At 42.9% G+C, this 15,544-nt stretch overlaps 1 long non-coding RNA gene across 2 annotated transcripts in view; it reads left to right on the forward strand.

Annotated features, from left to right (window-relative positions):
* The first annotated feature begins 2,153 nt into the window (after positions 1-2,153).
* Positions 2,154-15,544, forward strand: part of LOC122543926 — a 20,942-nt gene continuing 7,551 nt past the window's right edge. For both annotated transcript variants that reach the window (XR_006310189.1, XR_006310190.1), the window contains exon 1: positions 2,154-2,219. This is a non-coding gene — a long non-coding RNA (uncharacterized LOC122543926). The remainder of the gene's footprint in view (positions 2,220-15,544) is intronic.

Genomic DNA, 15,544 nt, shown 5'->3' on the forward strand with positions numbered 1-15,544 from the left:
CTAGATTTATTTAGGATATCTGGACGAGTTGGACCGAAGGGTCTGTTTTTGTGCCGTATCATTTTATGACTCTATAACTGAATTTGTAGTAGCGACCAAAGTCAATGAACTCTACCTTCCCAATTTTCAAATGAAGGAAAGTTCTGCTAATCCAGTACTGGGTATCAGGTGAGCAATCTGATAATTTAGCAACAGTGGATGAGTAAAGAAAGATTGTGATCAAGTCGAGTTGGGTGTTGTCAATGTGTATGTGATATCGAATGTGGTACCTCAAGTTGATGTTGCCCACTGCACCATGTAGGTGAGAAATATAAGGGGCTAAGGATAGATCCTTGAGGTACACCAAATTCAGAAACATTGAAAAGGAAAGGAAGGTTGGAGACGAGGCAGTAGTTTGTGAAGATGGTGGGTTCATTTTTTTTTTGGATGGTAGATTCAGAACTGAGAGAGGCAGTACCAAAAGTATTGTTAACAATGTCAGTGAACCTGGAATGGCTGATGATCAGCATTAAGTGAGAAGAGGGTCAAGGGAATAAAAGGTGGGTCACGTGATCAAATTATTTCTGATAGGGCATGTTGAGGTTGGAGAGAAACTGGAGACACTTGCATTTCAGGGCTCAGATAATGGGAGCCATGGAAACTGCTTGGCAAGGTGGCCCAGTGGAAGGGAAGGAAGCCATAGAGGCAACTGATCCAATTGGCTTAATTTTACTGATAATAAAGCTTGATCAACTTCTCTTTATTGGAGATGGGAATGGTGGGGGTAGAGAGAACCCTGCAAAGGAACTAACCTGATTCAGCAATGCACAATTTATTTGATCGACGTTTCGGGCATAAGCCCTTCTTCAGGAAGCTTATGTCCGAAACGTCGATTCTCCTGCTCCTTGGATGCTGGCTGACCTGCTGCGCTTTTCCAGCGACACATTTTTCAGCTCTGATCTCCAGCATTGCAGTCCTCACTTTCTCACAATTTATTTGATATTAATTCGGAAGACCAATGCTAATACCTCAGGTTGAATTTACTAACATTGGCAGAAAGAGAACCCAGTCAGGATGGTTGAGTCCCAGAAATGATCAACAGCAAGATCCAATCACTGCAGTTACATGCAAGGTCTGTGGTGTCTGGGCAGCTTGAAGGATTAAGTGACTCCTTCCCACAGAGCAGGGGAACAGCCTCTCTTCAGTGTGAATTTGCTGGTGTTTCAGCAAGTTGGATAGCTGATTAAATTCCTTACCATGCTAAGAGCAGGTGGGCGGCACTTTGCCAGTGTGAATTAGCTGCTGTGCAGTGAGGTCAGATGACCCCTTGAACCCAGCCCCATAGTGAGAGCTTTGATCTGTCTCCGATCAGTGTGAACACATTGAAAGCACAGCAGTTCCCAAGAATGCTTAAAACATTCCCCATGGTTGACATGTAGAAGGTTTATCACTAATGTTTATGAGAAGGGGGGGGGATGAATTGGTGCATCCCTGTTCACAAACAGAACAAGGAAATGGTATCAACCAGTGTAAACTCACCAGATTGAATAGATTACTGACATCCCCTCCCATACACAGAGCACGTGAATGGCCTCTCTCCAGTGTGAACCTTCAGGTACGTCAGCATGTTGTCCCCCTCTGCCTAGTGTCGAAGAAGCCTGAGATGGACGTGGCAGATGTTGCAGCCTTGACACCTTTACCATTTGAAGAAGAGGATGAATTTCTTCCGAGACGCTCTGGGTGCAAGAGGCAGGCTGTGGTCCCATACACATACCCCTATCCAAGGCTGAGGCAGAGAAACTGGATTTGGAGCAGAAATGCCCCAGGACAGGCTACAAGAGAAAGAACAGGCCTATGTCCTTGGACTTAGAGGGAGAGGGATGTTATGATTGCGATGAGGTCACCACGGGTGGACCTCATAGAATATGAGTTCCCTGATTGGGGCTGTTAATCTGGTTGATTCAGGGAGCCCTGGCTGACAGGCATAAACAGGTGTGTCAGAGGTTCTGCTCACTCTGACACTTGGCTCTGATAAAACCAGTACAATGCATGTGTGACTTGGTGATGGGATACCAGCCTGTGTGGAGTTAATTCAGGATGTAACTCTTCAAGACAAATTTTTTTTACCTGTTGTACAGCATTTTACCCAACTCTCTCTCTCTCTCCGTGAATAGATTACAACAGATGGTGACACTTCAAAAATACTTCATTGTTCTTTGACTTCTTCTTGTCATTCTCAGGTAGGAAAAGGCTCTGTTTAAATGTGTGTCCTTATTTCTTTTCTTCTGTTTGTCAATCTCAGTCAACAATCATACGTATCTGTTCCTTTCAGTGTCTGCCACACTCTCTATGTCTGTCTCTTTTTTTTTTCGGTGTTCACTTCACCCTCTTTCACTCTCTCCCTCTATTCGTGCCTCTCACTTCTCAGTGCTGCTGTTTAAAAAGGATGAAAATCTGAGACAGTTTGACATTTGACCTCTCAGTTGCTGTAACACTTCTCCCTCCCAGCTGCAGCACCCAAAAACTGGGCTCCCATTCTCCAGATAATGTGTCCAGTTGGTTAGGACTGAGGCAAGGAGAAACTGCTTCCCTCAAAAGTTTATGAATCTTTGTTCTGGGGGAGTCCTCAGATGATATATCTAAATTCTGTACTGGATTTGAGTGGCCATTTCTGATTTTTGCATCGGGATTGTGGTTAAATGTGCTGGTTTTAAAATCTATTGAGAGATCCCTATTAGTTTTGAACACTGCTGATTATATCTGGATTCCTGACATTTATCATATTTCCACAGACGTAATTATCAATTGCAGGGAACAAATATTACCCTTGTTTTCATTCACTCACAAGGATCCAGAACATAGAATATATGAAATATAGAATATATGAAATATAGAATCCCTACAGTGTGGAAGCAAGCTATTCGGCACATCGAGTCCACACTGACCCTCTGACGAGCACTCCACCCAGAACCACCCACCCCTGCCCTATCTCTGTAACCCTGCTTTTCCCATGGCTAATCCACCTAACCTACATATCCCTGGTCACTATGGGCAATTTAGCATGGTCAAATTTGCAATGCAAGTGGCAAACAAGAACTCAGACAACTTACTGACATCCTTGCTCGAGGCCTTTGTCTCTCCTCTGGCCTCTGTCTTCGGGCATATGTCTGTATGTTTTCCTCTGCCTGTGTCAATGTATTTCAGTTCCTCAAAGTTACAATTCCAAACAAAATTCAGATTAGCTGTGGTGCTTCATGCTAAAATCATACAGAGGAAAACAAAAAGCCAGTGGAGAATCAGACAACTGAGTTATTACATGAAGTATACGCTGGAAATTTTCCTGACTCTGTGGTAACAAGGTCACAAAGCCAGCAGCTGAAACAGGAGGAGAAATCGAAAAATACAGATAAGGAAGTTGAAGTAGAATTATTAGCGACCATGTTTGATCGAAGGATTGAGACAAAACAAGAACAGGTGGATGACAAAGTGGATATTTTTAACTCAGAGGAATTAACTGAGTTACAACAGAAAGATGAAAAACTGAAGCAGTTGTATCAAAAAGCACATCTGGAAGAAGAATCTGAATATATTCCTGAATGGTAATACCTGTAAAATGATGTCTTGATGAGGAAATGGAGACCATCGCATATTTAGGCAGATGAGAAATGGGCAGACATTCATCAAGTTGTATTACCAGTGGGTTATTACCAGGTGTTACAGGTAGCACATCAGTTACCAGTAGGAGGTCAGTTTGGGGTAAGAAAATGCAAAAACATTTTCACTGGCCAGACATGTCATATGTGTCAGGTAGTTGGAAAACCTCAGGCCATAATAAAACCAGCACCTTTAATATCAATTTCTGCATTTGAGAAATCTTTTACAAGGGCCTCAATTGATTGCATCGGACCCCTACTTAAAACAAAAAAAAATGTGAAGCAGTATTTATTAACAATAATGGATGTGTCCACTAGGTTTCCAGAGGTCATTCCGTTATACAATATCACAGCTAAAAGAATTGTAGAGGAGTTACTCAATTTTTTCACTAGATATAGACCACCCACAGAGATACAATCAGATCAAGGGTCAAATTTCACACAAATTTATTCAGGGAAGTTATGGATAGCATAAGAATAAAACAATTTAAATCCACTGCATACCATCCAGAATCACACAGAGCATTAGGAAGATGACATCAAACTTTAAAAACCATGTTAAGGGCTTATAATTTAAGGATAAAAATTCCAGACTGTTTAGATGGAGCTTATTATTGCAGCCATTCAATTTGAAAATTATACATGGGGCAGGATGAGAAAACTTAATTGCCGATGTGTTGTGAAGACTTGCATAAAGAAAAATTGAGGCGTTTGTTGTCAAGAGTAAACAGACTAAAATAGAATGTCATAGTGAATGTTTGCCTGCCTTAGAGTTAATGTAATATATATGTCTTGTCGTGTACTAACAGAGTAAGATTAAGGGTTTTAAAATGAAGCCATTTTTGTATATTGTTGGTTCGTTTTTTTTTAAGGGGGAGGTGTGACAATGCTGTCATTTTAAAAAAGGTTACTTTTGTCCTTGGTTTTTTTTTGAAGCGGGGTCATAAAGGCAGAGATGCTGAAGAGTCTAGTTTAACACTGGAAGGGGAGTGGCCAGTTCTCCCAATTTAGGTTTTTCTAGTTTGTCTTTAGCTGTACCAGTCACAACTTGTGAGAATCCAGGAGAGTTGCAAGCTTCAGTAAAGAATTCCTCTGGCTTTCTTCTGAAATCTCTCTCCTGCCTGTAAGAATCTGTGTCTGAATTTACCTTTTTGCAAAGGGGTGTGTTTATGGTATGTTGCTATATCGGAACAGTTAATTAGTAATAGTTAGTGTATCGATTGGTCAAGTTTTCCTGTAGTTGTTATTCTAAATTCTGCTTTCTTTCGTTCATGTTTTAACTGTAGTGTTTAAATAAATTTTGTTTTGCTTAAAGCTGAGTGGTTTGACCAGCTGCATCACACCTGGAGCACCCACTACACATCTGCCTTTAAAATAAGAAAAGGTTAGGGTCTAGGCTAGCTTCTTAAAGTATTACTACAGACTCTGGCCTGGTCCATAACAGCAAAAACAAAAGGGTTTTAGATTGGGGTAGTGCAGGTTTTTATTAAAGTAAGGCAGATCTGGCCAAAATAGACTTTGTGTAAATCTACAGCAGAACAGTGGGAGACATTCAAAAAGCTACAGGCCTATGTGTTCCCCGAAGGTGAAATGTAGGAGCCACAACCCCAGAGAACCCGGAATTTCCAGGAATATTCAGGACTGGATAAAAAGTAAAGGAGAGGCAGGTAACATGGAATAAAGGGACGCTCAGTCAGAGTAGCAGAGGGAGAGGAGCGGAATGAAGTGACACTGGGGTGAATGGTGGCAGCTGACCTTCTGGAGAAATACCTGAGGGGCGAGGCCCAGATCAAGCTCAGTGGAGCAGCAGGAGGAGAGAGGAGAGGAGAGGAGAGGACTGGAGTGAACCTTCACTTAATCCAGAAGCAGAGCTCCTGAGGTGATACCAGGGTTCAAAAAGGACGCAGGATAAGAAGATTAGTTGCTTAGAAACCAGCTTTAGGGACTGAGTGAGTCGTATTGGGAGGGAGACAGAATGTGAAGTGCTTATTTCTGTGGCTTATAGTTTGTTAGGAATCGGGAGAAAGGACGAGAAATCTGATTTGGTGAGTAGCGGGTAAGGTTGAGTAACTTTCCTCGCAATTGGTGGAATTCAGAATAGCAGGAGATTTGGCTCCATGGAATGCTCCTCCAGCAACAGAGACACTTTAAGTATCCATGGTGATCCACGTACGTAAGATGTGTCTTCAGTTGCGGCTTATGGAGTGGCTGGAGCTTGGACTGGAGTCACTGTAGGGTGCCCGTGATGCTGAGGACATCATGGAAAGTTGATTACCAAGATTGTCACACCACAAGTAAGGCCTACACAGACCAACAGGAAGACAAGTAAGCATGGGTAGGCAGGGCAGGAGTGTCCCATGGCCATCCACCTCTCCAACAGATTAGATTCTGTTACAGCTGAGAGCCAATCAGGGGAGAGCAGCAACTGCCAGGTTTGGAACTTCCCGACCACAGATGTGAGACTGCAATTCCTTGCTTTATCTTTACCATCCTTTTTGAAAAGTGGAATCAAGTTGGCAGTCTTCTTGTCTTCTGGCACTTCCGCTGTGGCCAGAGAGGAACCGAAAATTTGGGCCAAGGCCCCTGCAATTTCCTTCCCACAGCAGCTTCAGATACCTGGGAATCTGTCGACATTTAAACATGTCAAAACTCCCAATGCCTCCTCACTTGCTATATCAGTCTGCTGAAGGAGTTCACAGAAGTAATCGGGGTAAATATCGGGTAGGGGAATGGGTCTGGGTGGGTTACTCTTCGGAGGGTCAGAGTGGACTTGTTGGGCCAAAGGGCCTCTCTCCACACTGTAGGGATTCTATGCGAGCATTCTATGAATTCTGTGCCTACATACACCTTCTCCTGATGAAGATAGTTGTGGTGCATTTGTTTAACACTCTACCATGTCTTCTGACCCCACACACCAATATACCCCTTAGCACGCCAGGACAAACATGACAATTGGACATATTATGAATGGAAGGACCCTGGGAAGCACCAAGAATCAAGGAACATTGGGTGTGTGTGTACACTGGTCCCTTAAGGTATCAGGAAAGAGGATAAAATGGTTTAGAAGGCATATGGTAGGTTTGCCTTTATTAGCTGAGGCATGGAGTTTAAGAGCAGGGAGGTTACGTTAGAACTGTATTAAGCATTAGTTCGGCCGCAGCTGGAGTATTGTGTACAATTCTGGACTCCACATTATAGAAGGGATGTAATAGGAGTGGAGAGGGTGCAGAGGAGATAGATTAGATTCCCTACTGTATGAAAACAGGCCCTTCAGCTCAACAAGACCACACCGGCCATCTGAAGAGTAACCCACCCAGACCAATTCCCCTACACTATATTTACCCCTGACCAACGCACCTAACACTGTAGGCAAATTAGCATGGTCAGTTCACCCGACCTGCACATCTTTGGACTGTGAGAGGAAACCGGAGCACCTGGAGGAAACCCACGCAGACACGGGGAGAATGTGCAAACTCCACCCAATGCGGGAATCGAACCCAGGTCCCTGGTGCTGTGAGGCAGCAGTGCTAACCGCTGAGCCACTGTACCACCCCAGGAGATTTGCCAGAAAGTTGCTTGGCTGGAGATTACGAGGACTGATTGGATGGACTGGGGTTGCTTTCCTCAGAGCAGAGAAAGGGGGCATGATTGAGGTGTCTAAATTGAGGGGAAGGACTAATTTTGTCCCCGTGATGGAGAAATCAATGACCATAAGGCATCGCTTTAAGGTAGGGGGTTAGAGGAGTTGTGAGGAAAAGATTTTTCACCCAGAGGGTGGTGAGAGTTTGAATTCACTGTCTGTAAGGGTGGTAGTGGCAGAAACTCTCATTACTTTTAAGAAATATTTAGATATGCACTTACAAGGCCAAGGCATATGAAGCTATGGGCCAAGACTGGAAATTAGGATTAGAATATAAAATTTAAATAGAACATAGGATCAGGTCCCTCATGGTAGGCTCATCGAGAAGATTAAGATGCACAGGATCCATGGTGACTTGGCCATTTGGATTCAGAGTTGGCTTGCCCATAGAAGACAGAGGGTCGTGGTGCAAGGGTTTTTTTTTGCTGGCTGGAGGTCCAAGGCTAGCGACGTTCTGCAGGGAACCGTCTGGGGACCTCTGCTGTTTGGGATTTACATCAATGAAAATGGAGATGGCTGGGGTTAGTAAGTTTGCAGATGACACAAAGATCGGCGGAGTTGTGGAAAGTGTATATGATTATCAAAGGATGTAGATGGGTTGCAGATATGGGTGGTAAAATGGAAGATAGAGTTTAATCTGGGCAACTGTGTGAGCTGTTGCATTTTGGGAGATCAAATGTTATGGGAAAGTATAAAGTTAATGGTAGGATCTTTAACAGCACTGATGTACAGAGGGATTAGATTAGTTACAGTGTGGAAACAGGCCCTTCGGCCCAACAAGTCCACACCGACCCACTGAAGCGCAACCCACCCAGACCCATTCCCCTGCATTTACCCCTTCACCTAACACTACGGGCAGTTTAGCATGGCCAATTCACCTAACCTGCACATTTTGGACTGTGGGAGGAAACCGGAGCAAACCCACGCAGACACGGGGAGAGTATGCAAACTCCACACAGTCAGTCGCCTGAGGCGGGAATTGAACCCGGGTCTCTGGTCCTGTGAGGCAGCAGTGCTAGCCACTGTGCCACCGTGCCGGAACTTGGTGTCCTAGTCCATAGTTTCCTGAAAGTGGCCACACAAATAGATAGTGTTATGCAGATGTAAGGGGTACTGTACCTTTAAGAGATTTAAAAGCTTGCAGAACTACCTGATACAGCACCATGTGTTCTGAACAAGGTAACAATGTAACATTTGGTCGAACAGTGAGAGTAGCTGGGTTGCTTGGATACAAAAAAAATTCAAATCAGCCAAGTTATGCCCAAAGATACTGAACTCCAATCAAGTTTGAATTTGATATGTTGACAATATTAAAATCAATGAAATGATCTGATGCTTTGGGTTATAAGACCAGGAAAGATTGATCGGTTGGGGAAGAACTGGCCACCAACATCTGCAGACTGCCTGCAGAATAGCTCTCTTAAAGGTACCTTTATCTATCAACGACCTGGGAAACACAATCCCTAAGAAGAAGAAAAGAAGACAGAGGAAGATACAAAGAGAAGATTCAACAGCTGGCTGGTTTTGAAATTTGAATTTTTTGGTAAATCTTAATTGGGGGTTTTATTGGACCAGTATTGTAGAAGGGAAAGCAAAAGTTAGAGAAAGGAGTTGTAAATAGTTGTTAGTTAATTATTCTCTGTTAGATTTTTTAAAAAAGTTGTCAATTTTTACTTTAAATAGTGACTTTTGGAATAGTTCTTTGCCTCTCAAAATTTAACAGATTACCTCACTGGGTATATCTTTTCCGAGTTGCTGGTTTAAATTAGTTGGGGGGGGGGGGCAGAGTTTACCCCATATTTTAACAGTTGGGGACTTTCACCTGAGATTTGAACAGGTTTAGACAGATTTGAATAGATTTGGGCATATGAAAATGCACAGTAGATTTAAACCCTTGCAGGTTAGTGTCCTAGATCTTTAAATAATCAGCAAGTGAGGCAATTTGTTTAATTTTGGTGACTTGTATTGTTAAATTAAAAGTGAGAGAAATGGCTCTTAAAATTGATAAAGCGGTTCTTGGATTTGAAGATGATTCTCAAATTTGCCAAGAAAGTTTAGAAGGAAAGAAAAAGGCCATAATTTTAGAATTAGGAAATAAATTAGATGTGGGTTTAACCAAGGACAAAAGTAACGCTGCAATTGTAAGGGAATTACTCAAACATTTAGGTGTGTCAGAGAAACAGACAAGTGCAGTCGAGGGAGAAAACCATGAATTACAATTGAGAAAAATGGAGTTAGAAGAAAAACAAAGAAAGAGAGAGGGAGAGAGAAAGAAAAAGAGAGAGAAGATAGAGAAAGAGGAAAAAGAGAGAAAGAAAGGAAAAAGACAGAGAGAAGGTTCTTAGCTGAGCAAAGAGAGAGAGAGAAGAAAGGGAGAAAGAGAAAGAGTTTGAACTTGAGAAGTTGCAACTTAGTCAGCAAAGTCAAGTTAACAGAATGGAGATTAAAAGAGAAGGTAGTGATATATATAAATATGTAAAAACTCTGCCACATTTTGAGGAGAAAGATGTTGAAGCCTTTTTTATTTCATTTGAAAAATTGGCTAACAGATGGAGTGGTCCAAGAATTTATGGGTAACACTAGTTCAGACTAAATTGGTGGGCAGAGCTAGTGAGGTATTTGCCATGCTGTCAGATGAGGGGTCAAGAGATTATGAAGAGGTTAAACAAGCTATATTAAGTGCTTATGAATTGGTACCAGGTGCATATAGACATCGGTTCAGAACACAAAGAAGGGACCAGGTCAGATGTATGATGAGTTTGAAAGAATTAAACTTTGTCATTTTGACAGATAGGTGCATGCTTTAAAGATAAACAGTACCTTCGAGGCTCTAAGAGAGATTATTCTGCTGGAAGAGTTTAAAAACTCACTTCCAGAGATGGTAAGAATTCATGTGGTGGAACAGAAAGTTCAGGGAAATGAAAAGGGCAGCAGAATTAGCAGATGAGTACATGTTGGTGCATAAGACAAGCTTCAGACCAGAATTCTGTCCTGTGAGGAATAGAAATTGGGAGAAAGGGAGATCCTACACTATGAAACCAAAAGTAGGGAACATCGATAAGAATTTACCAGAATTTTTTTTAAAAGCCCAAGAGAGGAAAGGAGGTGAAAGGCCTCAGGTGTTTCCACTGTGTTAAAGTGGGACACGCAAAGTCACAGTGCTGGTCATTTAAGAAAGACACAGTGGGAAAAGATGTGCTAAAAGAAGCTAAGCTAGTGGTATTAGTGAAGGTAGTAAAGGAGACCCCAAGAAGAGCTGAGGAGCTGCAGGACATTGCACAGCCTAGGCAGGGGCTGGGTATGGAGTTAGTACCTGATCTCGACAAAGAATTCGCCTCTGTGGGTAAAGTTTACTCAGAAAGAACAGGGGGAGAAGGACAAGAAGTTACAATTTTTAGAGATACAAGATCTAACCAGTCGCTAATAGAGATGAACGAATATGCACTCTTCCTGATCTGTTACCCAAGGGCGTGGTAATTCGTGGGATAGATGGACAACAATTTAGCGTTCCCCTATGTAAGATCAGGTTAGAGTGCCAACTCAAGACTGGGAAAGTTACAGTAGGAGTGATTGGCAGAGTGTCAGTTTCAGGAATTTAGTTTGTTCTCAGGAATGGTTTGGCAGGATCCAAGGTGGGAGTGACACCCCTTGTTGTGGAGGTGCCTAAGGAAGACCAGGGAACTGAAATATCCTGGTATTTTCCCAGACCGTGTGGTAACCAGATCCCACTATCATTAGTCACAGCACGAAGCAGAAACTAAAGAGAAAGATGGAAGTGTCGAGGTTCAGTTAATGGACACTCTGTTTGATGTAATGGTGCAAGAAAAACTTGAACGGGCAGAGGGTGAGACAAAAGTGTTTAGTCCTGAAAGGCTGAGGGCCTTGCAATAGCAAGAGAAGACGTACTCCGAAAAGGAATATTCTGGAGGGTTATTATCTGAAAGATAGCATCCTAAGATGGAAATGGAGACCATGGCAGGTTAGTGCAGAGGAGAACTGGGCTGATGTGCACCAGATTGTGTTGCCGGTAGCATACAGACTGGAAGTGTTCTGGGTAGCACATGAGCTACCTGTAGGAGGTCACCTAGGGGTATGAAAGACTCTGGTTAAAGTACAAAAAACATTTTTATTGGCCTGGAATGCACAAGGATGTGGTTAACTTCAACCGTTTGTGTCATACATGTCAAATGGTAGGTAAGCCACAGGCAGTAATAAAACCAGCCCCTTTGTTGCTAATTCCCAAAGTTGAAGAACCTTTCATGTGGGTTATAATAGATTGTTTAGGTCCCCTCCCGAGAATTAAAAGGGGGAACCAGTACTTGTTAACCATAATGGACGTGTCTAACAGATTTCCGGAGGCAATTCCATTACAGAGAATCAAGGCAAAAGGGTAGTAGAGGTGTTAATAGCTTTCTTCACACGATATGGGTTACCCAGAGAGATTCAGTCAGACCAAGGGTCAAATTTTACCACTAGGCTGTTTAAGGCGGTTATGGATAGCTTAGGTATATACAGCACTTTAAATCCAGTGCGTATCATCCTGAATCCCAGGGAGCTTTAGAAAGGTGGCACCAGACCTTGAAGACCGTGTTGAGAGCATACTGTCAGGATTACCCGAATGATTAGGATAAAGGGATCTCATTTGTATTGTTTGCCATTAGAGATGCCCCAAACGAATCTACTGAGTTCACTATGTTCGAGCTAATATTCGGTCATGAAGTGAGAGGCACTTTAAAATTAAAGAAAAATTGACAGGACCAAAGTCGGAGAACTCAACCTTAGATTATTTATCAGAGATGAGTGAGAGATTAAACAGAGTAGGTGAGATGGCTAAACAGCATCTCAAGAGGGCACAGTGTAAAATGAAGCAGGTGGCAGATAAAAGCTCTGACACTCTGACATTTTCCCGATGGGATAACATGTTAGTACTGTTACCAGTGATAGGAGATCCCTTCAAAGCCAGGTTTAGTGGTCCCTATCAAATTGTAAAGAAGTATCACATGCTACAGTTTGCAGAGCTCTTTGAACGATTGCAAGAAGCAAAACTGGTGATCAACTTAAGTAAAACTGAATTTGTGAAAGCAGAGGTGACGTTCTTGGGACATGGAAGGTTGACTCCATAGAATGCAAAGATGAAGGCTATCAAGGAATTTCCATGACCAACCTCGAAGAAAGAGATGCTTCGATTCTTAGGACACAGCGGATTCTAACGGAAGCTTTTTCCAAACTTCAGCAGTGTAGTGGCACCGTCAATCGATTTGCTGAAGAAGAACACAAAGTTTCGGTGGACAGAACAATGCCAGGAGGCATTCGACCATTTGAAAGCAATGTTAACCACCAAACCAGTTTTAGCTCCATCGAACTTTTCAACACTTTTTAAAGTTCAAAGTTTGTGCGAAGATTTGTAGCTCGGGTGCTCGTTGTTGTGGTTCTGTTCGCCGAGCTGGGAATTTCTGGTGCAGACGTTTCGTCCCCTGTCTAGGTGACATCCTCAAGGCTCCCAAGCACTGAGGATGTCACCTAGACAGGGAACGAAACGTCTGCACCAGAAATTCCAAGCTCGGCGAACAGAACCACAACACTTTTTAAAGTCGCCATTGATACTAGTGACATAGGAGTTGGAGCTGTACTGCTACAGGAAGATGAGGATGGGATTGAACTGCCAGTTGGTTACTTTTCAAAGAAACCTGCAACATCCAGCAGAGGAAATACTCCACAATCAAAAAAGAACTATTGAGTTTGTTACTGGCCTTACAACATTTTAATGTGTCTGTCACAAACAATGTGTCGGAGACAGTTGTGTACACGGATCACAATCCTCTTACATTCTTGGAATGCTTTACAGACAAGATTATGAGACTATTTCATTGGAGTCTTGTGTTACAGACTTTTAATTTAAAAATTGTATATGTTACAAGTCTTAAGAATATAATCACAATTGCGTTATTGTGAATTTAACTGATAAAGTATCGATAAGATGCATCCATCCAATATGTTTTTTGTATAGGAAGAAGTTAAGAACTGAGATTATCACACAAATCTTTTCTGTGTTGCTGTTTTAAATTAGTGTGGGGGAGTTTACTCCGTGTCGTAACAATAGGGTGGTAAAGAAAGCATATGGCATGTTTGCCTTTATTGGTCAGAGTATTGAGTCGGGAAGTTATGATGCAGCTTTATAAAACTTTGGTTAGGCTGTACTTAAGAGTATTGCATTCAATTCTGGTTGCCACATAACAGAAAGGCTGTGGAGGTTTTGGAGAGGGTGCAGAAGAGGTTTACCAGGATGCTGCCTGGATTAGAGGGGATGAGCTATAAAGAGAGGCGGGACAAACTATGGTTGTTTTCTGCGGAGTGACAAAGGCTGAGGGGAGACTGATAGAAGTTTATCAAATTATGAGAGGCGGAGATAGAGTTGATGCTCAGAATCTTTTTCCCAGAGTTGAAATGTCTAATACTAGAGGGCATGTTTTTAAGGTGAGGGGGGAAAGATCAAAGGAGATGTGAGGGGCAAGTCATTTTACACAGTGGTCAGTGCCTGGAATATGCTGCCAAGGGCAGTGGTGTAGTCCGATATGATAGGGACGTTTAAGCCGCTTTTAGATGAGCAAATGAAAATGCAAGGGATGGAGGGATATGGAGCACGGGCAGGCATAAGGGATTGGTTTAATTTGGCATTGTGGGCTGAAGGGCCCGTTTCTGTGCTTAACTGTTCTGTGCTAATAGCTAGCTGGTTGTTTTTAACTGATGGGCCAAAGGATGTTTTCCAGTGCTGTAGATCTCTAAGACTCCATGTGGATTTTAAAAAAATATCTTTTGAAAGCATTAAATTGAAATCTACCTCATAATTTTGTTTTATTATTTTCAAAAATAATATCAGAGACTCTGTTTGCACGTTACAAAAAAAAATCATGATCGAATCATCAAACCTAACTGTTATGTCAATGACTGGGCTCTTTCTCAGCATTGACAATGAACAAGACTGTATCCCAGTCTCAATGCAGGTGATCATGCGCAGTTCGCTCCTTGATCGGAGCATGCGCATTGTAACGGTAGGCTACTGCAAGGGTCCGTGACCGGCGAGAAAGTTGCAAACCGCGGGAGGGTGATAAAGGAGGTGGACAGAGCGAGGAGGCTTCCCAAACACAGGCCGAAGTCTGGGACCCCGGGCCGGATGCTCCTGATTCGGAATTGGCAAAGAACTGGACGGACGTGACGGGGGCTACACCTCGGCGACAGGTTCGGGGGTCGCCGCCATTTTGTAGGAGCAGCAGGGCGCATGCGTGGGAATCCTGGCTGGCTGCCTGGGGGGGAAGTGAATGTTAAACATCCCTCAACAGCAGCTTACAGTCCAACAGGTTTAACTGCAAGTTCAAGGTTTCTGAGCTCTGCTCCTTCGTCAGGTAGCTAGTGGGGCAGGATCATAGCACACAGGATTGAAAGCAAAAGTTCAAAGTGTCACACAACTGATGCAATGTATTGAACAAATCTAGATTGCTGTTAAAGTCTTTCATCCTTTAGAATTAAAAATTGCCCAACACCAGGTTATAGTCCCAACAGGTTTACTTGGAAGCACTAGCTTTCAGAGCGCTTCTCCTTCATCAGGCGGTGTGGAGGTTAAAATCATGCTCACAGAACTTATAGCCAAAGAGTCCAGTGTCAGGGAGATGCGATACAGTAAACAATCTTAGATTAAAACTTTCATTTTTTATCACATCTTCATGACAATGGACTCCTTTGGCTATAACTTTGGTGAACATGATCTTACTGATGACGGAGCGGAGTTCCGAAAGCTAGTGATTCCAAGTAAACCTGTTGCACTATAACCTCGTGTTGTGTGATTTTTAACTTTGTCCACCCCAATCCAACGCTGGCACTTCCACATAGAGTCACAGAGATGTACAGCATGGAGACAGACTCTTCGGTCCAGCCCGTCCATGCTGACCAGATATCCCAACCCAATCTAGTCCCACCTGCCAGCACCCGGCCCATATCCCTCCAAACCCTTCCTATTCATACACCCACCCAAATGCCTCTTAAATGTTGCAATTGTACCAGCCTCCACCATTTCCTCTGGTAGCTCATTCCATACATGTACCACCCTCTGTGTGAAAAAGTTGCCCCGTAGGTCTCTTTTATATCTTTCTCCTCTCACCCTAAACCTATGACCTCTAGTTCTGGACTCTCTGACCCCAGGGAAAAGAATTTGCCTATTTACCCTATCCATGCCCCTCATAATTTTGTAAGCCTCTATAAGGTCACCCCTCAGCCTCCG

This window comes from Chiloscyllium plagiosum, chromosome 45, assembly GCF_004010195.1.
Source record: "Chiloscyllium plagiosum isolate BGI_BamShark_2017 chromosome 45, ASM401019v2, whole genome shotgun sequence".
Classification (NCBI taxonomy): domain Eukaryota; kingdom Metazoa; phylum Chordata; class Chondrichthyes; order Orectolobiformes; family Hemiscylliidae; genus Chiloscyllium; species Chiloscyllium plagiosum.